This window comes from Ursus americanus, chromosome 14, assembly GCF_024610735.1.
Source record: "Ursus americanus isolate L20-20 chromosome 14, mUrsAme1.1.p, whole genome shotgun sequence".
Lineage (NCBI taxonomy): Eukaryota > Metazoa > Chordata > Mammalia > Carnivora > Ursidae > Ursus > Ursus americanus.
The window spans coordinates 26,138,009-26,162,086 of NC_142140.1; the positions used below are offsets into that span (position 1 = coordinate 26,138,009).

General features: G+C 40.6%; 1 long non-coding RNA gene across 1 annotated transcript in view; it reads right to left on the reverse strand.

Annotated features, from left to right (window-relative positions):
• LOC148108926 (uncharacterized) overlaps positions 1–24,072 on the reverse strand; it is a 57,906-nt gene extending 33,834 nt beyond the window's left edge. Inside the window, exon 1 of the long non-coding RNA XR_015726649.1 lies at positions 2,142–24,072. This is a non-coding gene — a long non-coding RNA (uncharacterized LOC148108926). The remainder of the gene's footprint in view (positions 1–2,141) is intronic.
• Positions 24,073–24,078: the final 6 nt, after the last annotated feature.

Sequence of the window (24,078 nt, forward strand, 5' to 3'; positions counted from 1 at the left end):
GAAAGATAGAAAGAAGAAAAGAAAAACAGATGTAACTCCTCTCTAACACCCCCCACTCTACACCACCACCAAGAAAAACATTTTTTGAGTTATTTTCTTTATTCAAAGTCTCGTATCACATTTGCACTGGGCATGTTTTCAAATCTTGGGCAAGAACTCAGAATAGCAAGGGGCACAACTTTTGCACTAAATTCTTTTAAGAAATAGCCACAGGCTTGCTGCAATTTCAAAAAAAAAAAAAAGAAAGAAAGAAAAAGAAAAGAAAAAGAAAAAAAAGAAGAAGAAAAAGATGAGGAAGAAGAAGAAGAAAAAGTAAAAAGAAAAAGAAAAAAAAATGTTAATGCTTTTGCTGCTGTTGACATACCCTTGAGACTAGCTTTCTGGTACTTGATGCCACAGAAACACTGTTCTTCCATGGTCCCCTAACTGCTTGGCCCAACTGGGACCCAAACCAAAAATAAACCCTATCTTCTTCTTGGAACCCGATCATAGAATTTCCTACCAAATCCAAACCCCTAAAAACCATCCCCCCTTGAAATGATCCTAAACTAAAAAAATAAATAAAACACTTAACTTTGTAAAGATTTTGTTAAATACCAACCACCTAAACTGAAATGTAATATAGAAGTAGATTTTAAGTGGAAACAGTCCAGGGAAGGCTCTTCTTTGAAGAAATGGCCACTGGCTCTTTTGTTCTTTTATTTTTGCAGGAGACACGGTGAGGGATTTTGTATCCCCTTCCATATCTTTTCGTGAAATCTAATCCTGTATTGCTAGAGGTTTCCTTCCCTATTCAGTTTGCCATGCCAGGGGGGTGAAAAGTTGCATTTTAACCCAGCATAGCGCTTTCTCAAGTTTATTAACACGGTACTGCTGAGGCGAGTCAGTTCCCCAGTGCCTACCCTGGCTCCCAGATGAAATATCCACTTTCCCTATGATATGTTATTGTAAATATAATACCAAAAGATTATTATATTTTGGACTAGGTGACTGATTCTGAATTTCCTGGCTCTACTGAAATGAAAATAAAAGACCACACAATACTGTAATGGGAACACATCTGGAGAGACCACTTTTCCTTTCTTACGGATGCTGAGAGTGTGGGTTGAAATGTAAGACTCTTGGGTATTTTCCTGTTTCGTGAACTTAAACAGGCAAATGTAGACCCAGATCACCTGCACAGATAAGGGAGGGGCTCCCCTTGGGTTAGGAACCTACCAACTATGGATTATTCCATGGGACAGACAGGATGAGGCTGGACTCCCAAGTCTGCTATCCTATCAAAATATAAATAGAAGAACACCGCAGACCAGACCACGTGTGGTCGTTTAGGACTAATTAACTTCTGCTCCTCCATGGCCAAACTGCAATCCTATGATGTCCCCTTTGCAGGAAAATATGGGCACAAGAGGAAACACTGGAGAGTAGACTGATTCAGGAAAATACCTAGAAAAATCACTCATGCGCAATTACCTGCCAATACACTTAGCACAACAGCAGTGGGAATTGTTTGTAAGACTTCTGTTTATTACATGCCTGTGTCTTCTACTCTAAGTTCTAGGAAGGCAGGGATTGATTGAAGGAATGAAGAATTGAATGAAAGGATGAATAAAAGCACCCCAGGTATAGGATTTGAATTTAGAAGCCTTATGTGTGAACCCTAGGAGGTTGAATTCTGTAATCCTAATTTTTTAAAATAAAATGCCAGTGATCCTTATACCGTGCTGAGAATTTTAATCTTCGCTTTTCTCCCCTGAAATAAAAATAGCTTAATATTTTCTAAAAATTTTTTGAGTTCCCGATTCTTGGATGACGCACTGTCCCAGTTTGCCTGCAATGGATGAAGTCCCCAGTATATGGAACTTTTGGTGCTAAAATCAGGAAATTCTGGGCACACTGAGATGAGTGGGTCACGCTGCAACTATGAACTTGTTTTACTATTCATTTTGGTCTCATTTAATCCTCAACAAATCACTATTAGATAAGTAGATACTTTTATTTTCCATTTTACAGATGAGGCTCTGAAGGCTCGGGCATGTTGTGCAACAGAAACTCAGGACTGTCTTATTCAGGAGCCTGAGGTCTAGCTAGCCTCACATCAGAAAAGGAAGACATTTAGTAACCCAGGTCCTGGATCTTACCTGGTTATAAATGATGGTAATGAATTCATGTGTATCACGTTGCTCTCTGCAAAGCCCTTTCTGGTTTCACTCTACAGTGAAGGGATACCATTAAACTAAGTTATAGTCAACCCAGGCTGACCATCTATTGGGAACTTTGTGGTCCATTACTCTGGGCTCCAGTGAACCATTTTCAACTTCTGTTTATAGAGAAGACACACAGAAAATAGGAGAGGAAGGGAGAGAGAAATTAATCTTCATCAGCAAGTTATTTCCTCCAAAGGGACTTTCTAATCATTATTGTAACGAAATATTTCTTTTTCCAAAGTCTGTGCTAAGGTTGAGAGCACAACTTGAACTGAAGAATAAATGAGTGCCTTAAAGTAGTGAGGTTGTAAATTGCCCATCAGGTCTGAGGATTCATGGTTGGTTGCCTTCTTTTTATTTATCTCCAAGAGTTCCTGGTCTTTCACCTGGGATTGTTCATACTAATATGTATTTTTCAGTTTAGCCAAATCTCAAAGTGATAGGCAAGAAGAAATGTAATAAGCGGGGGGAGACAGATGCATTCAGCAAACATACTAAAACTTTTTTCCAGGGGTAGATCAATCGAGCTTACACAGTTTAACTGAAAACAAATTCCTTGGAAATGAAGCATTCAACAACATACCAGAATCTTGAAGAAAACACAGAACATTCACTTGTTTTCAATTACACCTGATGGTATATTATATTTGTAATATGTGATGGGGTTTTTTTGGACACCTCTTTGGCCCCCCCACGGCCTTTAAAATTGGGCACAAAACCTTATCTTGACAATCAAGGCTTTCTACAACACATTTCCATTCTCTTTTTTCTCTGTTCTCTAATGTTCTCAAATTGGACCTTCCCATCTTGCTTCCGTTATTCAGGCTGATGCTTCCACCTTGAACTCCCTCCCCATTCTTCATCTCCACCTGTGAAACTTGTAATGGACATCTCTTTCTCAGTTTAAAGCATTTTTTTTTTTTTTGGAGACCCTCTCCTGCCAGGGTCAGTCCATGGGTTCCTGGGGCTAAACCTATTTTTGCCTCTAGAAGTGGCCATGTGATCTAAACCTGGTCAAACAGAGCTGTTGGTATATTTTGTTGGATTTATCAGGAGAAAAGCATTCCCATTTTGCTGGAGTGACAGAACTGCTAACAAAGGGAGCTTGAGAGAGCTGGTGTCCATCCATAACTCCATAAGGAAGAAGCCTGTCTGAAAACACAGCCAGTACGAAGTAAATAGTCAAGATGGAAAGACTGCTCTCTTATGGCATCATTTAGATATCCTGGAGCCAAATGCCCCGGAAGCGGGAGACCCCCAGATTTTTTTAAGTTAGCAAAGACAATGCATGTTTCTATTTTTGTTTAAACTAGTTTAAGTTGGGCCGCTGTCACTAAAAAAACCAAAATCCCAAACATCTCCATTACACAAAACCCTACTCATAATGATGGGTTCTTTCAAAGGTCACCAAATTCCTAAAGCTTTCTTAGCTTCAAAAGAGGGTGAGCCTTTTTTAGTTTAAAATCTCCTAGTACTCTATATTTCTCCAGTTCTCTACATTGAGCAAATGGCTTTTAAAAACAAATTATTATTAGAGATGAACGGGAAAATATTAAGGAACAGCATAGGTTTCACTTAAACCACCTGGCAGATTTTCTGGCACATTTGATATTATCTTTTTCAATCCCCTTTTTGGTTACAGGTGTATTAAAAGTTCTGAGTAGTTTTTGCTCACTGTTGGTAGCTTTGTTAAATAAACAGAATCCTGGAAAGCAGCATAAAAATGCATCAGTCATGATCATCCAGCTCTTGCGGATTTATTCAAATGAAATAATACAAGAGTAGAAGCTGTTCGTTCCAGTGTTAGTAGAAGAACACAACGGGAAATTAATTTAGTATTCCATGGTAATAGACCATAGCCACCCCTTCCAATTCTGAGACCAGCTTTGAAATCCTCAGGTAGTGACCCTAGATACCATGATGTTATTCCAATGCCTGGGCCAGTGCTCCCTGGATTAATGATTTTTAACAGGCTGCATTCCTGGGAAACAGGTCTTAGTCAGATATTGGTGTGCAGGAACGATACCTGTGATCAGTACCTGTGGGGAAGTGAGGTCAGTAACACTGGGCAGAGGGAAAAGAAACTCTGATGGAGTCTTAACAAGGATTTAGCCAAACAGGAGCCCAGGAGCTGGGATGACCCTTCGGTGCACTTACAATGTCATGCAACCACCAATTCTGTCTCATTGCCAAACATTTCCATTACCCCAAAAGAAAACCCTACACCCAGTAAGCAAGTTTTCTATTTTCTTAGCAACTTTCAAATAGACAATACAGTGTTATGAACTGTAGTCACTGTGCTGTACTTTACATACCCTGGACTTCTTTCTTTTATAGCTGGAAGTTTGTACATTTACCCATTTTACCCAACTCCCTCCCCCATCTTCTGGCAACCACCAGTCTAGTCTCTGTATCTGACTTCAGTATTTTTGTTCATTTGCTTGTTTGTTGTTGTTAGATTCCGCATATAAGTGAGATCAGATGGTATTTATCTTTCTTTTTCTGTCTTATTTCACTTAGCCTAATGCCCTCAAGTTCCAACCATGTTGTCACAAAGGGCAAGATTTTCTTATTTTTAACAGCTGAGTAATATTCCATTGTGTGTGTGTATACACACACACACCTGCACTATATATTAATATATCTCAAATTCTTTATTCATTGATTCATCCATCAGTGGACACTTAAGTTGCTCCCATGTCTTAGCTATTGTACGAAATGCTACAATGAGCCTGGGGTGCATGTATCTTTCTGAGGTAGTGTTTTCATTTCCTTTGGATAAATACCCAGAAGTGGAATTGCTGGCTGATATTTTTCAATTTTCTGAGGAACCTCCACAGTGTTTTCCATAGTAGTTGCACCAGTTTGTACTCCCACCAACGGTGCACAACAGTTGTCTTTTCTCCACATCCTGTCCAATACTTCCTATTTGTTGTCTTTTTGATAACAAAGAATAGCCATTCAAACAGGTATGAGATGATATCTCACTGTGGTTTTGATTTGCATGTCCCTGATGATGAGTGACGTTGAGCACCTTTTCAAGTGCCTGATGACCAGCTGTATGTCTTCTTTGGAAAATAAATATGTGTTTAGGTCCTCTGACCATCTTTTTTTTTTTTTTAAGATTTTTATTTTATTTATTTGACAGAGATAGAGACAGCCTGCGAGAGAGGGAACACAAGCAGGGGGAGTGGGAGAGGAAGAAGCAGGCTCATAGCGGAGGAGCCTGATGTGGGGCTCGATCCCATAACGCCGGGATCACGCCCTGAGCCGAAGGCAGAGCCGGGATCACGCCCTGAGCCGAAGGCAGAGGCTTAACTGCTGTGCCACCCAGGCGCCCCCCTCTGACCATCTTAATTAGATTATCTTTTGCTATTGAGTTGCATAAATTCTTTATACATTTTGGATATTAACCCCTTCTTCTCAGCTATATGACTGGCAAATATTTTCTCCCATTTCATGGATTGTCTTTTCATGTTGATGGTGTCCTGTCCTGTACAGAAGCTTTTGTTTGTTGTAGTCTACTTGTTTATGTTTGCTTTTATTGCCTTTGCTTTTGTTGTCAAATCCAAAATCATCATCAAGACCTACGTCAAGGAGCTTACTGCCTGTGTTTTCTTCTAGGAGTTTTATGCTTTCAAGTCTTACATTCCATTCTGAGTTTGTGTGTGTGTATGTGTGTGTGTATGGTGCATAATAGGGGTCCAGTTTCATGATTTTGCATATGGCTGTTCAGTTTTCCCAGCACCATTTATTCAAGAGACTATCCTTTCCCCATGGTATAGTCTTATGGCTTTATCATAAATTAATTGACAATATATTGATGGGTTTATTTCAGGGCTTTCCATTCTGTTCCATTGATCTGTGTGTCTGTTTTTATGCTAGTACCATCGTGTTTGGAATACTATAGCTTTGTAGTACAGTTTGAAATCAGGACGTGTGATGCCCCCAGCTTTGTTCTTCCACTTCTTTTGCCCCAATTGCTTTGGCTGTTCGGGGTTGTTTGTGATTCCACACAAATTTTAGGATTGTTTGCTTTATTTCTGTGAAAACGCCATTGGAATTTTGATAGAGATTGTGCTGAATCTATAGACCGTTGTGGTTAGTATGGACATTTTAACAATGTTAATTCTCCTGATCCACAAGCATGGAATATCTTTCCATTTATTTATGTCTTCTTCAATTTCGTTCATCGGTGTCTTATAGTTACAGTTGTATTCTTTTTTTTTTTAAAGATTTTATTTATTTATTTGACAGAGAGACAGCCAGCGAGAGAGGGAACACAGCAGGGGGAGTGGGAGAGGAAGAAGCAGGCTCATAGCGGAGGAGCCTGATGTGGGGCTCGATCCCATAACGCCGGGATCACGCCCTGAGCTGAAGGCAGACGCTTAACGACTGCGCTACCCAGGCGCCCTACAGTTGTATTCTTAAAAATAAATCCCTACAACTAGAAATAGCGAGGCAAAAGAAAAATTCAGAAGTTTTTGATATGTGTTGACAAATTGCCTCTTAGGTGACCCAATTTCCGCTTCCAACTCCAGGGTACAAGATTGTGCCACAGTTCTACATTCTTAGCGATATCAGGGTTCTCTCTAATAACTACAGCCAAATGTATTATTTTATATGTTTTTAGAAATTTACTTTTGATTAGACAACATACAATACAGTCTAAATATCACTGGAGCCAAAATGTGTACAGGGAAAGTCTCTGTCCCGCCTATGTATACCATCTCCCTCTGGGGGCAGCCCATATTAAGTTTCTTGTGTATCCTTCCAGAAATAACTTATATGTTCATAATGGTAGTCTTTTAAACAGACGGTCTGTGGGGTGCCTGGGTGGCTCAGTCGTTAAGCGTCTGCCTTCGGTTCAGGTCATGATCCCAGGGTCCTGGGATCGAGCCCCTCATTGGGCTCCCCGCTCAGTAGGAAGCCTGCTTCTCCCTCTCCCACTCCCTCTGCTTGTGTTCCCCCTCTCGCTGTCTGTCAAATAAATAAATAAAATCTTTAAATAAATAGACAGTCTGTACTTTGCACTTATCTATATATCTTGAACACAGACAGCCTTTTCATTCTTTCTTATGATCCCTTATTTTTCTGTTGTTGAATGTCACATACTTAAAAGTCCCCTTTTGCTGGACATCTAGGTTGCCTTTTGGCTTTTGCTACTACACACAATGTATCTGTGAATTACCTTGTAAATCTATCACTTCGTGCATGCACAAGTGTGTATGCAAGTTCAATTTCCGGGTTACTGGGTTCAAGGATTTTTTTAATGTTTTTGTTATTATCAAGACGGAAAAAAAAGAAAAAGGAATATGGGAGAAAAAGAAAAGAAAAAAATATAAAATGTAGTGAGTCTGGTGGTTATTAAATGGCGGGAAATGTCACATATTTTTCCCAGATTGCACATCTCTGAAGTTTCTGGTTTTCTTTCAATAGTCTCCCTCGTCTGTTAAAAGGGTTAGAAATTTCAAAAGAGCAGGGGCAGGAAAAAGAATGGGTGCTAAAAACCCAATAGCAGAGCTGCTTCTAATCGCACAACAGCTGTTTTGCCACCAGCTGGATGCCTTAGAACAGGGAGGGCTGAGCCTTTAAGCCCTGGAGGTGATGTTACACATTTTCTCTTCAGAAATCCCAAATGCAAATATGTTTAGTATTGGAAAATAATTTTCCAGAGATGAAATCATCTACTGCATCAAGGATTAAAACTTCAAAACCTCAGTTAACATGCCTTTATTTACCGGTGAATTTTTTTTTGAAAAAGTTGCTTTCATTTATTTTAAGCAAACTTTTAAAAATAACATGCAAAGAGCAAAGTGTGCAAGTCATAATTATATAGCTTAGTGAATCTTTGCAAAGTAAACAGATCCCTGTAACCACCACTACGATCAAGTAAAAGAACGTGACCAGCGTCCCAGAAGCCCCCCATTGTGCCCTTCAAAATCACGGTCCCCCCATCATCATTTTCTATCACCCTCAATTAATTTTGCCCGTTTTTTTTAACATTATATAAATGGAAAATGTAGGATTCACTTTTCTGTGTCTGGTTTCTTCTGCTTAACATTGTATAGAATTCATGGATGATTTTATTTTTAATATTGGGGTGTGTGTGTGTGTGTGTGTGTGTGTGTGTGTGTGTGGCTTCATTCGTTCCACAAATATTTACTGAGCATCCACTGCAGTTAAGCACCATGCGAGGTACTGGGGAAGAAACAGTGACGATGATACAGATGAGGCGTTTGCTCTCCTGGACCTTACATAAGTCCTGGCTCTGAAAACGAACATCAGAGGAGCTGAAAGTCATTGCTTTCCAAGGAGACAACACAATAGCTCAAAGTATCCAGTTGTCTAGAAGGTCACAGGTATGGTCAGGCTCAAGTGTGCACCCACAGATTTCTGCATGTTCATCTGCGGGATCTCCTAGCATCATTTACTTGCTGTATAGGAGTCAGAGCCTTGCAAGTAAAAATCTCAGTTGCCTTTTCAGAGCTGCATTCCAACATAGCTCCTTGACTGAATAATTGTAACATGTCTGCCAGGCAAGACTCTGGGGAAGGAAGCTGTCTGTTTCTTTGAAATGCTATTTCAAACACGCTTGTTTTGCAGAAAAATTCATAGAGAGTAATGGCCATATGATGTTTTGTTTCATTTGCTTTTCTTTTAAGCGATAGTGTCTGCTTTTTTCTCGTTTAAGAAATGGATTGGGAAAAATACTTCTTGTGGTCAGGGGAGATTTTTAATTAACCCTGACATCAGGAGGGGATCCAGGGACTATTATTTCAAGACCTCACAGAAAGGCAAATATTCTAGTGTATGCATATATTAACTTCAGACTTGATAGTAATTATTGACATTCATAAATGACTTTTAAAAATTAATTTAGTCCAATATTATGGTAATTAAATACATGCATTAAAAATATTAAGAGCATTACAAATAAATCTCAAGTCCCTTCACATGTTTTCTCAAATGTGTGGCCTCTCCCTTTCCTACAGGTATGAATTTAGAGTGCATCTTTCTAGACCTTTTTCTGTCCTTATGCACAAACACATATGTGAGCTGTTCTTCCCATAAATGATAGACACGTCATGCTGCAACTTGCAGATTGTTGTCCTTCAACAACAATTTTTTAGATCTTGTCAGTTGATGTCTACCTGGTTCACTCCTTTGAACCACGCTGCGATGTGCCTGCATATGAACATATCATTCTCTATCATGTACCCGTTTTCTCCTGCTGAGGACACGTGGTCTCGTTTCTCAGTATTACAACCAACGCTGTCGTGAACATCCCAGGCATGCATTCTTATGTAAGTCAGCAAGTATTTCTCCAGGGAACGCATCAGGAAGGGACTAGATCATGTCATTGCTTCTTTAAAGAGTGCCTTGGTCCTTAACTGCAAAGCAGCTCCTTGAAGGCTGTGTAGGTCTTTTTTTTTTTTTTTAAGATTTTATTTATTATTTGACAGAGACATTGAGAGAGGGAACACAAACAAGGGAAGTGGGAGAGGGAGAAGCAGGCTTCCCGCAGAGTAGGGAGCCCGATGTGGCTCAATCCCAGGACCCAGGGATCATGACCTGAGCTGAAGGCAGATGCTTAATGAACGGCTGAGCCCCCCAGGCACCCCGAAGGCTGTGTGGGTCTGTATCGCCAGAACCCAGCCCAGAGCCTGCCAGCTGGTAACTGCCTTCTAGAACACTAGGGGAGGTCCAGGTTTTCCTTTTACCTCTTCACCTCTCTATGTCTAGGCTGGTTCTTCCTTGCCTATGAATTATTTAAAAGGTAGCGTCCTGGTGCGCCTGGGTGGCTCAGTCAGTTAAGCGCTTAAGCATCAGCCTTCGGCTCCTGTCATGATCTCAGGGTACTGGGATGGAGCCCCAGATTGAGCCCTGCATCAGGCCCTGAATGGAGCCTTGCATCAAGCCCGCATTGGGCTCCCTGTTCAGTGAGGGGTCTGCTTGTCTCTCTTCCTCTGCCCCTCCCCCCATTTGTGCTTGCACTCTCTCTCTAAAATAAATAAATAAAAATCTTTGAAAAAAGTAAGAGGTAGCATCCTAAGGTCTTTGTTCTTGGCTTTCTCTTGTTTCTCCAGGGTCTTTTCCTTGGTCAGAAGCTCTCTTCCCTGGCTGCACATCAGAATCAACAGGGGAGTTTTTAAAATTTACCAGTGCCCCCCCCAAAAATAAATAAAATTTAAAAAATAATAAAACAAGATAAAATAAAATGAAATTTACCGGTGCTTAGGCCCATTTCCCAGAGGTTATCACTTAATTGACTTGCAGTGGGCTGGTCTCAGGTAATTGTGTTTTTTCTCATGATTTTCCATCTGATACCAGTATGAGGTTAGAATGGAGAATCATTGCCCTAGGCTAGTGGTTCTCCCAGTGGGGACTCCAGCCAGTAGTACCAGCAACCCCTTGGATTTGTTAGAAATGTTAAGTTCTTGGGTCTAAACTCTGAACTACTGAATCAGAAACTGGGGATAGAGCCCTGCAATATCCTTGCAGATGATTCTAAAGCGTGTTAAATAAATTTTGAAAACCACTGTCCTGGGTGATCCCATGCATTTCCCTGACTTTATAAACAGGTAGAAGAAACATTGCCATTTCTCGTCTTCAATCTAAATTCCTGAATGCCACCTGCCTAAGTGACATTCCACTAGAGTGCCCCTCCAGCATGCACCATGCTCTCAACTCCACACCACACACTGAATGTGCCGCCCCTCGAGTCATATGATGAAGCCCTAGCCCACAATGTGACTCTAAAGATAGAACCTTTAAGGAGACAATTAAGGTCAAATGAGATAAGCGTGGGGCCCTAATCCAACTAAGAGAGGTGTCCTTCTAGGAAGAGGAAGAGACTCCAGGAGTGCATGAATGTACAGCAAAGGCCAGGTGAGGACCCAGCCAGAAGGTAGCCATCTGCAAGCAAGGTGTGAGGTCTCACCAGAAAACAACCCTGCCAGCACCTTGATCTTGTACTTCCAGCCTCCCAAACTGTGCGAAAATACAATTCTGTGGTTCAAGCCACTCAAGTCTGTGGTATTTTGTTCTAGTAGCCCATGATGGTTAATTTTATGTGTCACTTTGACTGGGCCATGGAGTGCCCAGATATCTGATCAGGCATTATTATTCTGGGTGTTTTAGGATGCGATTATTGCTTAACTTGGTACACTGAGTAAAGCAGCTTGCCCTATATAAGGTGAGTGGGCCTCATATAATCAGTTGAAGGCCTGAATAGAACAAAAAGGCTGACCCTTCCTCAAGTGAGAGAATTCTTCCTGCCTGACTGCCTTCAAAGTGGGACATCTGCTTCTTCCTGCCTTCAGACTCGAGCTGAAACATAGGCTGTTGCTGGGTCTTGAGGCTGCTGGCCTTCTGGTGGAACTAAACCATTGGCTCTCTTGGTTCTCAGGCCTTTAGACTTAGACTAGAACTAACCCATCAGCTCTCCTGGGTCTCCATCTTGCCGACTCACCCTGTGGGTATTGGGACTTGGCAACCTCCATAATCATAGCCAAATCCTTATAATAAATTCCTTATAATCTCTTTATAGATATATAAATATTAATATGTAGTATATATAATATTAATATATATGTATATAATATACAAACACACACATACACACACACACACACACACACACACACACACACACACACACATTCTTCTCTGGAGAACCCTAGCAGACTAATACATCCCCCATCTGTCCTATTCCCAGCCTTCCTCCCACAGTAACCACTGTGCTTAGCTTCTTGTGTATCCATTCAAGTTTCTTTAGAATACATAAGCAAATAAAAATATGTTATTTTTCCCCATTTTTTTTTACATGCATATATAGGCACACACACAAAAGTACCGTAATGGATTATATTTATGAGGATTTTGCCCAGTAGCTAAAAAACTAGTATTGCCATAGTTTTAATTTGATTTTTTCTTATTATGAGTAAAACAGAGTACCTTTTCACAGGGCCACATCATTTGTATTTCCTTTCTCGTGAGCTATCAACTGATACCTTGCAGATTTTTCTTCTGGATCGAAGGAAAGCTCTCTCTTTGTGTGATGAGCTGAAAATCTAATTTCTCAGTTTGTCATTTCTTTGACTTTTGGGTTTTGATTAGGATGCTTCTTCTCATGCGGACTTTGTCTTTGCTTGTTTTGTAACAAACTTAAACATTTAAATTTTTTTCTTATATGGCTTGTGAATTTTTGAGTCATAACTAGGAAGCCTTCCTTATGCCACAGACGTAAAGTATTTCCTCCTCTTTTCTTCTAAATCGGTCTTGATTTAATTTTTGTATTCAACTCTTGATTCATTTGATATGGATCAAGCACGTATTTAAAGTGTGAGGTACAGATATACAGATTATTTTTAGTTAGTTTCAAAACCCCATGGCTACCATGTCATTCTAGCACTGTATTGTGAACGGTCCATGTTTTCCCAGAAAGTTTCAGAAGTCATCTCTCTCGGAAACTAAGTTCTCACTGTTCACGCTGTTCCTGGATTTTTCTAAAATCTCGTTTCTACATTTTTCTAGTTCACTTATTGACTCTTCCACTGAATTTTCTCTTAATTCACAATCCAGTGTCACACTATTTATTTATTGAGATTTTATATTCTATCTTAGTATCTGGTATTAATACTAGCAATGTGGAGATACATTGTTCTTCATTTTCAAAGTTTTCTGAGCTGCTCTTCCCAAATATACTTTGGCTTAATCTGTCTCAAACAAAAAATAACAGAAACAAATCGTACATATTTGTATTGGGGTTCTGAGCATTTTGTAAACTGTCTCAGGGAAAAGGGGCACCTCTGTGGCGATCAGGCATCCTGAGAATTGGGTATCTTCCCATCTCCTCACATCTCTGAAGACTTTGTTAGTGTTTCTAAAGATATTATTCACTTAGCACAGGTTTCTTGCTATTTCTCTCCCCAGTGATTTTTTTTTTTTTTTTTTTTTTTTTTTTTGCTATTGTATGTGTGGCTTCTATTTTTTTATATTCTCTATCTGGTTGTTATTTGTGTATATAAAAGATAGCAATTTCTGCATAGGAACTGGGGGGTTCTTTTTTTTTAAGATTATTTATTTATTTATTTGAGAGAGTGCACAAGCAAGGTGAGAAGCAGGGGAAGAAGCTGACTCACCCCTGAGCAGGGAGCCTGATGCCATGCGGGGCTCAGTCCCGGAATTCCAGGATCATGACCTGAGCCGGAGACAGACACGTAACCAACTGAGCCACCCAGGCGCCCCTGTGTGGCTCATTCTTGATGCCCCCTCTCTCTCATCCCCGCTATAACAGCCTTCACCATGTCCTTTCGAATCTACCTTCAAAGTATACTCGGCTTGTATGTCCTGCCAACTCCACTACACCACCCTAATTCAAGCCATGGGAACAACACAATACCCCTCCTCGGCTCCATCCTCCACTCAGCAGCTAGAGGGGTCTTTTCAAAACAACAAGAGTTATCTAGTAATCTCCCTACCCAAACCATTTCCCTGGCTTCCTTTGTGTCCAAAATGAAATGCAGACCCCTCACCTGAAGGCCCTCTATCACCGGGCTTCTGGTGTCCTTGAAACCATCTCTCTGTTCACAGATCTCTAGCCACAAGGGCTTCTTTAGGCTCTGAAACACTCCTACATCTTTCCTATCCCAGACCTTGCCCTGCTGCTCTCTCTGCCTGGAATATTTTTCTTCCCATTCTTTAGGGGGCTGGCTCTTTCTTATTCCCTAGGTTTCAGTTTACCTATCACTTCTCAAAGAGGTCTTCTCTGTTCTATTCACCTACACGGTCACCCTTTTAATCTCCTCTGCAAAACGTAGAAAAATGTTTGATTATATATCTGATCACCTATTTACTTATTCTGTGTTTGTCTTCCTCCCCTAGACTGTGATCTCTAGTGCTGTCTGCAAATTGCATGGTATATAGAAGATGTTCGATAAATATGTGCTGAATGAATGAGCAAGTGTCCTCTCAGTTTATATAGTCAGGGCTTGAAGATGCTCTTACTTTTTTTCCTGCTACTTGGCTGTTACTCTGCACTCACATTTTAATCCCACAGTTACTGTATATCAAATGCTTATATTTCTAAGTCACAGGCTCCCCTTGAACTCTTCTCAAAGGCCTGACTTGCCTATCATAAATCTCTTCCTGGTGTTTTTCACAGAGGCACAATACATATAAAGTTATTTTCAAATAATGAAACAGCTGAAGTTATGCATAATTTATGAGAAAAATTTCCCTAAGGATGGTGATACCCTAATATTTTCTTTATATATTGTCTTTTTACTTTAAAATTTTTTTCTCATTAAAGAAAGTTATATTTTCTTGTGAAAATTATTGAAAATATGGAAATGGGTATCATAGAAATGTAGAGAGAATAAAAGATTTCCATAATCCCCAGCCCCAGAGATCACAGTCCTATGGTCACGGTTTGATGTGTATCCATCTTTCTAGATTTTTCCCTATGCATATCCTGTCTTAGCACAAGCTGCGATCTTATTGCTGCTATTTTATTTTGTTTTTATTACCCTAGGACTCAATTAGATGAACAACTCTGTAACTTATTTGCTTAATAATGCATCTTGGACATGTCTGTGTGCTGCCACACACAGCTCTTTTTACTCTTCAATAATTGTCCCTATTTCATTTACCATCTCTGGATGGCTGCCTTCCCTTTTCACCTGACCAGGAAAGTGGGGAGGAGACGGCCTTGAATTGTATATATATTTTTTTAATTTTTAGGACCTCTGTCACTCCTTCATCCAAGGACCAAAATCATTGGTCATGGAGTCATTTCTCTGCCATGATCTGTTTTGTCAGACAAGGTACCTTACAGCGAATACAACTTCTGTGAGGTACAGATTTGCATTCAGAATTAATGAACTGAGTGATCCGCTGTAAGAAGTGTGATTTAAAAAATGTACAACGGTGCATTTGTGTGGCCTACTGGAAGTAGAATTCGGACACCACCACCACCATGGATGGCATGATTACCCAAAAGAAAATTCTACTTCCAAACCCTCGCTTCTTATAACTGTACCTCTTGCACAGAGCCCAGCAGGAGCTGAAGTGTATCCCAGGTCTGCCTGCCATGAGTGCCACCGATATGTACTGTCACACCTGTTTTTGAGTTGGGGCGGAGTGCAAAGCCAATTATTTTGCCAACATCTGATAGGGACTCGACAAGGCACTAATTGTTAGGCTTACGTTTCAGGAAGCAACTGATTTTGTGTTACTGGTGCCAGTTAACACAAAGATAGTGCATGGTGAATATTCCACTTAGAACTGGCACTCATTTGCTGTCACATAATCTCCTTGCCAGGTCAAGCTGGGACATGCGACACTTTTACATTTTTGCACACTAATTTGGAATATGAAGGTATTCTTCCCTGCCTCCAGCCTCTCTCCCTTGTCCTTGGTGGTCACAGTAGCTGAGATATTTTGAAAAGCTCTTGGGAACCTTCTTTGTACTGGGCCCCCACATGAGCTCCTCATGGGCAATTCAAATCCTGAACTACTTGTATAACTTCAAGGCAAGCCTCTTGGCCATCTGCTGTTTTTATAGCAAGGACCACAGAGCAGCCTGAACCACATGAAGATGCTGGGCTGAACTGAGGGCCACGGGAGTTTATAAAAATGGTCGTGGCCATGAGACCACTGAAGAACACTAGTGTTGTCAAGGGCCAGTCTTACATTTAGGTGAGTGAATGGTTTAGGGTCCTGGAAAGATATTTTCCTCCTCAGTATCCACTTGGCTTGCTGGTCAGGATTCCATCATTTCTGATTCCCCAAACCAAACCTCCTATTGGCCTCCTTCCCCAGCTGGCCTGATATCTGAATTTCTACTAATGTCAGGATTTTCACTATTTTTTTTTTTAAAGATTTTATTTATTTATTTGACAGAGACAGCCAGCGAGAGAGGGAACACAAGCAGGGGGAGTGGGAGAGGAAGAAGCAGGCTCCCAGTGGAGGAGCCTGATGTGGGGCTTGATCCCAGGACCCTGGGATCACGCCCTGAGCCGAAGGCAGACGCGTAACGACTGTGCCACCCAGGTGCCCCAGGATTTTCACTCTTTAAGAATATATTCCTGAGCATAAAAATGTATCCTGTATTAAGCTTAATAGAGTTTAAATACATATGACAGTCGGTATAATGTCATGGTTTAAGAGTATTGACCTTGAAATCAGAAAGCCTGGCTTTGAGGGGCACCTGGCGGGCTCAGTCAGTGGAGCATGTGACTCCTGATCTCAGGGTCGTGCGTTCAAGCCCCACATTGGGTGTGGAGCCTACTTAAAATAAAAATGTATATATTAATTTATATATTTTTTAAAGGAAAAAAGATCTGGCTTTGACTCCCCACTCACTGGCTGTGCAACCTTGGGTAAGTTATGTATCCTCTCTGTGCCTTCATTTCCTCCTGAAAAGTGGGGCTAAAGGCACTCCTGTTTCATTGGGTTGTCAGGAAGATTGAATACAGTATTCTTCATTGTGCTTAGAAATAGAAAGCCATTGTTAAGTTTTGCCATTCTTATAATAAATACCATTAGAACCGACAAGCCATTAAGCATCATCAGCTGAGGAAATTACTTTTTTGCATGTGTAAAAATTGCTTGCCATATAAAAACAGGTTTTTTTAATGTTTAGAGGGAAAATTGTGATTTGATTATTTAAAAGTTCTGCCAGGAAAACAAAGGGCCCAGGGGTGGGGGGAAAAATGCTAGATTAGACTTATATGCTAGAATTGCTAATTTAAGCAGAGTATGAGGGATAGTAAAGCTGTTTTTAAAAATGAAAATAATTTTAAAAGGACATGGGGACTCACAGTAAGTATAAACATAGAAGAAATAGTCAAGGAAATATTAGCATGCACATGATTTCTTTCCTTTCCCAGTAGGACAAAGGCTCATAACTTGGTGAAGGAGGTTAGGAGGGAAAAGGGTGCTAGGTTGACAGTACCCTTCTCTGTCAAATTGAATCAGAAATCACTCTTCCTAACTAGCACGTGGGTTAGAGTGAGGTCACTGATTTGAACAGAGATCGCTTACTATGCCAGCCACTAAGCCAAGACTTTCATTGGTCAATTCATTGTCACACCATCCCTTTGAGGCAGGTAATTATGATTACCCTGTTTTCAGGATATAAAAAGGATATGGAAACTGCCATAGCATTGGTCTCTTCTTGTCACGCTCACGATCCTGAAGTAGCCATCAGGGAAAGCCTAGCTCTGAAAATTTCTACTCCTGAAAAAAAGGAATCATGATAAGATTCTAATTAAAGCAAGTCTTGCCTCTCAAGAATAATGATACCATGAAATACAGAGATTATGTCAATTATTCCAGGGGTTTCCTCTGTGTGTGTATGTGTGTGTGTGTATGTGTTGTGTATGAAAGAATGACTTTCATTAATTAAAAGAAACACCGGCTCTGAAAGCTAGAAATAATTTGGGGGCAATTGTTAACTCATTCATTTAAGAAACATTTATTAAGTACCTGTTACATACCACCAAGGGGATACAGTGGGAGATCGATTTGCTCCTTGCCCTCACAACAACAGAAAGTGTGAAACAAAGTATGACAGGAGAATTTCAAGGCTCAGGGGGCATATAACAATCCAGTACATCTCAAAATACTCTAAAAATTATCAGATTCCATGTTAGCATATATATGTAACACATGTCTATGTTGAGTGTGCTCTTCCACAAAATGGAGACATTGTGTTTACACACGTTGTATTCCTTTCTGATTTGGTTTCAGTTTCAAAGTGGTTTGGATATAAGCTAGAAGTCCAGTACTTATAAATCATTTGTAGTTATGAGTTGAGCCCCAGGGTCTGAATGTCTCATTCTACGAGGTATCAGAGGGAATGGAACAAGGATTCGAAGCCCAAAAAGTCTCAAGCAAATATTAGTGGGAATCATCTCGGGCTCCACAGCCTGGACAATAGCAAAAGTATGGTCTTCTGGGATGACAAGTAAGCAAGGAACACCTGGTGAGTTAGCAACTTTGTAGAACTGCCACGAGCTAGTCCTGAGTATCTAGAGCCACCTTACAAACTGGAACTAGGACTTTCAAAGTAGGCTTAAAAGAAATTATTTAGAACTTTAGATTTAGCATTAAAAGAAAAAAAGTTCTTTTTTTGTTAGGTTTTTTTTTTTTTTGAGAGAGAGAGTGTGTGTGCGCACATGGGGAAGAAGCAGAAGGAGAGGGAGAGGGAGAGACTCTTAAGCAGCCTCCATGCCTAGCACAGAGCCTGACATGGGGCTTGATCTCATGACCCTGAGATCATCACCTAAAACAAAATCGAGTCTGATGCTTAACAGACTGAACCACCCAGGCACCCCAGAACAAATTCTTAAAGGTGGTATTCGTCAGGCCAAGTGTAAAGGCTGAATGATCAAAAATAATTAGGTGAACATTTTCATATTACTAGGCTGCTCTGATTAATGGATATCATGAGCTTTGGAGGTAAAATGACCACAGTTCAAATCCCAACTTAGCACATTCTAGCTCTTAAATGCTGGGCAAGTCATTTCACTTCCTGAGTCTTATTTTCATCATATGTTAAATGGAGACAGTAAAACCCAGATGGCAGGAGTGCCAACGAGGATTAATTAACACAAAGTACCAACTCAAGAGAATCTTGTGCTATCATTACTAACAGTAAAACGCATATAACTTTTGGTATACTAATATACAATTATAACTTTCTCTACATTTCTTTTTTACTTGAAGTAACTATTTGGATGACTTTAAAAAAGTACAATAGGGTCCTTCGCCCATGTGGCAAGAAAAAATGACAGTTTTTCCCTCCCTCCACTAAACAGACATGGGACTGGATCAGAGGGCGTACTTACTGCTTGAGGTCAGAGTGGGGCCAGCACCCCTCCCCTTAGTTCTTCATCCACCGGAAACCTGTCCAACTCAGTACCTTGGCTTATCTATTCCAGAAACCACCCACTGCTGACCACTCAGGAAACTATTCACTTTAATTCTGGCTCCTGGTCTCTCCCTATCATTCGGGTGTGGGTTTTCCCTTTCTGTGGAAATAGATGGCTTCACTTCAATTCTCCTTCCTGCTGTTTCCAGCGATGTTCTGCAAACAAAGTCACTTGTGATGTCATGTCGTGCATTTCCATTGGCCAGATTATCTCTCCCTAGTGACTAATGTCAATCATCACTCCTCTGGGATATAGTTTTCATGAAAAATCAGCCAAAGAGGTCTTCCACTTAACCTACAATAACGTTCAGTTCCAGTAAAGCCTGGGAGAAGAAAATGTGCTAAGAATTGTATCTCTGTTAACTCTAGGTGACCTCCAAAAGCTCTGCTTCTTTTCGAGCAAACTCTTGTGATGGGCCAGGTTACTAAAGAATCCACTTTTCTCCCTGCATTCAGGTTATTCTATACTGTCATTTATAAAACTATTCTCTAAAGTACACATGTGTGTTTGTATAAAAAAAAAAGTATATATTTACTCATTCATTCAGTAACTATTTGAGCACCTACTATGTACCAGATTTGTTCCACATGCCACAGAAAAAGTTGTGAAATATCAGTGAAATAACTAAGATCATTATCATGAAATACTCATCATGAGAAAAGAAAGTTAGAGACTCAAAGAAAAATTGTATATAGAAGAAAAACCAAACCCCTAAAACCCCGACATGCTTTTGATGACTCCTTTATTCATCATATATGATAGCGATTATCAACTTGGACTAAACTGCTGAAACAGAATTTGAATCCTATCTTTCACTTATTAAGGGAACTTTGTCAAATCATTTCACCGCTTTATTTATTTATTTATTTATTTATTGACCTTGCTATCCTTATGTGTAAAATGAAATTATTAATACTGCCTGCCTTATAGAGCTGTTATAAGAATTGAATGCTGTCAATTTGTATATGTGTCTGGCACATGGTAAATACTCAAAACATCTTGATGATGATGATGATTCAGACAAAAGATGTGGACCTGAATTATTTAGATAGTTCACTCCATTGTTCTACGCTATCATTTCAAACATCTTCCTAAGACTTTTAAGCCTTGTTTATCGATGTAAATTCAGAGGCAAGATAATACACTTGAGAAAGGATGAACCGACTCTCACTGAGGGTGAGAAATGCAGAAGCCCAGGCTCTTGGTCATGTCTCAAGGTCACCAAGAGATACTTTGTATTCTCCTTTCTTGTCAGCTCTTGTAGGGATGACTGGGCTGTTTGTATTGGGAGCAATTTTAAAGAAGAGTAAACAGAGGTCATCTTTTAAAATCAAGTCTAAAAAGGAAGCTAAGCAGAGAGAATACACAGAGAATTCTGTTGCTACTTAGAATAATTTTTATACTGTCAGCTTACCTTCATCAGGAGGGTTTAAATTGAGAGAAAATTTGTTTAATAGAAAATATTGAAAAGTGCTATTTTTTTATCCTTTATAAACTTTATTTTTCTTATTGACATAAAATTCATATATAGTAATATATTAGTGTCAGGTATACAACATAAAGCTTTGATATATGTAGATATTGTAAAATGATCACCACAGTAAGTCTAGATAATATCCATACCTACCCACAGTTACAATTCTTTTTCTTGTGATGGCTTTGAAGATCTACTTTCAGCAACTTTCAAATGTGCAAAACAATACTGTTAATTATAGTTACTGTGCTACATTACATCCCAAGACTTATTTATCTTATAACTGGAACTTTTGACCTTTTGACCTTTTGACCACCTTCGCCCATTTTGCCCACCCCTTACCCACACTTCTGGCAACTACCAATCCATTCTCTGTTTCTATGAGTTTAGTTTTTTGGAGGTTTTTTTAGATTCCACATGTAAGTTGCAATATATGGCGTTTGTCTTTCTCTGTCTGACTTATTTCACTTCACAAAATGCCCTCAAGGTCCATTCACATTGCTGCAAGCTTTCCTTCTTTTTTTTATGGCTGAATAATATTCCATTATATAGGTACCACTATTACTTCATCCATTCATCCATTGATGGACCCTTAGGTTGCTTCCACGTCTTGGCTATTGGTAAGTAATACTGCAGTGAGCATGGGGATGCAGATAACTTTTCAGGTTGGTGTTTTTGTGTCCTTCAGATAAATACGCAGAAGTACAATTGCTCGATCCCATGGTAATTCTATTTTTAATTTTCATAGGAACCTTCCTACTCTGTTTCTGGCTGCACCAATTTACATTCTCACCAACAGTGCACAGAGGTTCTATTTTTTCCATATCCTCACCAAACTTGTTATTTCTTGTCTTTTTAGTAATGGCCATTTTAGCAGTTGTGAGGTGATATCTCATTGTGGTTTTGATTTGCATTTCCCTGATGCTTAGTGATACTGAGCATTTTTTCATGTACCTGCTGGCCATCCGTAAGTCTTCTTTGGAAAAATGTCTTTTCAGATCCTCTGACCATTTTTTAATAGATTTTTTTTTTTTTACTATTAAGTTGTATGAGCTCTTTATAGATTTTGGATATTAATCCCTTATCCAGTATATATGATTTGCAAATATTTTCTCCCATTACATAGGTTGCCTCTTCACATTGTTGATGTGTCCTTTGCTTACAGAAGCTTTTTAGTTTAATGTAGTCTTGTTTATTTTTGCTTTTGTTGCCTTTGCTTTTGGTATCAAATCCAAAAAGTCACCACCAAGACCAACATCAAGAAGCTTACCCCTGTTTCTTCTAGGAGTTTTATGATGCAGATCTTAACACTCAAGTCTTTAATCCCTTTTGAGCTGATTTTTGCGGATGGTGTAAGATAAGGATCCGTTTTTATTCTTTTGCATGTGGCTGTCCAGTTTTCCCAATATCATTTATTGAACAGAGTGTCCTTTCTCCACTGTATATTCTTGGCTCTTTGCCATAAGTCAATTGACTATATATGTGGGTTTATTCCTGGCCTCTACTCTGTTCTTTTCAGTTATGTATCTGTAAAAGTACTATATTTTTGAGTAATTTTACAGTGAAAGTTCTAGGATATTTTCCATTGGAATCAACTAATAGTTTGATTTTGTGATTTTTTTCCATTCCTTGCTAAATCTGCAACTCCCAGATACTGTGATTGTGAGGAATTTTATTATATAATGAAAAGAAAGATTGTGTTTTAGAAGACACATGTTTTAGTAAAATTATTTTGAGGGTTTAAGAAAAAGATCTAAATGTCATCCTTTAAAAATCTTTGCACTTTCCAGGTGCTTCTGTTTTACCATCTTTATACTGTTTATACTCATTATAAATTCCAGTAATACAGTGAGACAATGGCACCATTGGTCCATTTGGGTCAACAAATTTTTTAGGAATTACCAAGTCATTTTCCCCTCTACCGAGAGAAACATATGCATAAATATTTCAAGAATAGAGGACACTTCTAGCATATTGCTATATGGTCCCTGGTGTTGGTAGTATTTGGTATTTCCAATCCAGAGTGCCAGCCTACTACATAACAGAAAACTCCAGTTCTGGGACAATTGGGCAAATATCCATTTGTCATATCTTTTACTGAAATTCCCATTTCCTTCCTCTTGAAATTAGTGAAATGAGCACACCCTAGTTTCTTCTTGAGGGTTGGTAAAGGAAAAGGTACTTTTGAATCACCCAGGATTAAACAATTCTCCCTCTCTTTCTCCCTCCCCCTTCCTTCCTCGCCCCCCCACCCCCCTCTCCTCTCACTCACACAACAGCTCACACACAGCCTCCCTGCTCCGGCTTGTCTAACTTCCAAATTTGCATCCCAGGGCGGAGGTAGGTGTACAGCCTGAAGTGTCAGCTTTGAACTACTCCAAGCATCTCTCTGGCGAAAAGGAAGAAGTGATTGAGAAATCCCTCCCCAGACTAGTGCTTCCCAGGCCCCGCCAGCCCCCACCCCAGCCGGGTCCACGACTGTCCCCTAGCACTCGCTCTCACTCCCCTCTACCCCGTATCTCTAAACGCAGTCTGGGCACCAAAGTCCCCGCCCCCTCTCTCGGCCAAGAGCTGATCTTAACCTTTTTTGGGCCGGGGACCTACAAAAAGCTGACCCTCTCCGGATGGGGACAGAGGTTGGGGGGAGAAAACCGCTTGACAGCTTTCCGAAACTTTCAAAAGACTGTGGATATGAAACGCACCCCGAACTTCCAGATTAAGAACCCCATCTCTAAAACTCTTGACTTAGGGCGATCAGATCGCGAGTGGAGCTCAGATGCCACATCTCGTCCCTAGTAAGAAACCGTTGGAGGGAGGAAGGCGCTCCGGCCCCGGGCCACTTTAACTTGTAAGAAACCAAACGAAGGGGAGAGACAGGGACAGCAATTCATAAAGGGGGAAAGAGAAAACGGAGAGGGCTGTTATAAAAACAAGGAGACAGAAGAGAGGAAAGAGAAAAGGAAAAGGAGAAGTAGGAGAAACAGGGTCACAGTGGGACAGGAGGCGACACCACAGTGGAAAAACCGGCACAGGGACAGAGCGGCACGGAGAGGCAAAGGCGAGGAAAGGAAAAGATCTGAAGGGAGAAAGCAGAGAGAGGAGAGAAGGAGAGGAGAGGGGTGGAGGGGCAGAAACTGAGAGCTCCGGGAAAGGGAGAGAACTTTCTCTGCTCTCCCTCCACAGGGCAGGGAGTCTCAGAAAAGCAGAGCTCCACGAGGAGGCGGGGAGCGCGAGTGGCCGGCTAGAGCTCCGGGCGCCTCTGGCCTCCGCCTCTTGCAGCCCGCGGCAGGCTGTGAGACTCGCACGGGCAGCCGAGGAGGGGACTCCGTCTGAAAGGAGGCGGTCCCCACTCGCTTCGCTTTCTCCTCCCCTCTCCTGCTAGAGGCGGGCACCCGGGGTATTTGAGCGGGGAGGACCCGCGCCCCCCCCCGCCCCCGCCCCCCCCAGCCCCCCA